Source organism: Pan paniscus, chromosome 12 (assembly GCF_029289425.2).
Source record: "Pan paniscus chromosome 12, NHGRI_mPanPan1-v2.0_pri, whole genome shotgun sequence".
Taxonomy (NCBI): domain Eukaryota; kingdom Metazoa; phylum Chordata; class Mammalia; order Primates; family Hominidae; genus Pan; species Pan paniscus.
Window position 1 is genome coordinate 119,186,077 of NC_073261.2, and position 1,213 is coordinate 119,187,289.

Consider the following 1,213-nt stretch of genomic DNA (forward strand, 5'->3'; position numbering starts at 1 on the left):
CCCAGAAGGAAACCAAAGAAGCTACTGTGATGGAGGACAGAGAACACGAAGCACTGTGCAGAAAATATAGCAAAAGGGAGGCTTAACCCAAGGGCCCTCACTTAGTAATTGGTGAGTTTCGCCAAGGTTACGCTCTGTGATTCTTCTGGTGAATGCGCCACTGAAGTACACGATCCCTTAAGAAAGTGCACGAGGTTCCCGCACATGCCCACCTGCTGCCGCCCTCAACGCCTTCTGGCAATGTCCCCTGGCCTTCCAGCAGCATGGCGACGTCTTCACAGTACTGCCAGCTGCTCAGTGACTACGGGTCACCGTCCCTAGGCTACACCCAGGGAACTGGGAACAGCCAGGTGCCCCAGAGCAAATACGCGGAGCTGCTGGCATCATCGAAGAGCTGGGGAAGGAGATCAGAACCACGTACGCGGGGAGCGAGAGCGCCATGGAGAGGATGCAGCGCGGCGTGATTCACGCTGGAGGACTGGTGCGGGAGTGCTTGGCAGAAACGCAACGGAATGCCAGATCCTAGCTTCCTTGTTGGTTTTGAAGGATTTCCATCTTTTTACAAGATGAGAAGTCACAGTTCATCTCCCCCATTCAGATGAAACCCTTGTTTTCAAAATGGTTACAGTTTGGTTTTTCCTCCCGTGGTTCACGTGGCTCTGAAGCTACCGTCTCAAAGATTGAGAAAAGATTTTGCAGTTAATTAGGATTTGCATTTCAAATAGGAACTGCTCAGGTTTCTGTTTGTTTGTTTGTTGTTTTTAAGCACTGACTTAAAAGATGCACCTAAAGTTATCTTACAGCAAACTGTAGTTTGCCTCCAAGACACTATTGTCTCTTTAATCTTCTCTTTTGAACACATTTGTTACACACGGTGTTCTTTGTTCCTTTTCATAAGCTTATACCACTCTAGGAATTTTGTTTTTAAGGCTTATTGACAGTATGCTTTACTTAGTAGCCGGTTCCCATTTCCCATTTGCCACCTACAGTGTAGATTCTGCTTAAAGTAACTTCTTTTTTGCTTATGCGTTTGCATGACGATTAGTGCTTCAAAGTCAATTTTTTTAAATGCACAAGTTATAAATATAGAAGAAAGAGCAACCCACTAAACCTAACAAGGACCCCCGAACATTTTCATACTAAGACTGTAAGTACATCTTAGCTCCGCGTTTAAGTTGGTCAAAACATCTGGAAGAAAATGACTAAAACTGTT

General features: G+C 45.3%; 1 pseudogene; it reads left to right on the forward strand.

Annotated features, from left to right (window-relative positions):
- Positions 1–239: 239 nt before the first annotated feature.
- Positions 240–709, forward strand: LOC100992741 (cyclin-dependent kinase 2-associated protein 1-like; annotated as a pseudogene).
- The last annotated feature ends 504 nt before the right edge of the window (positions 710–1,213 follow it).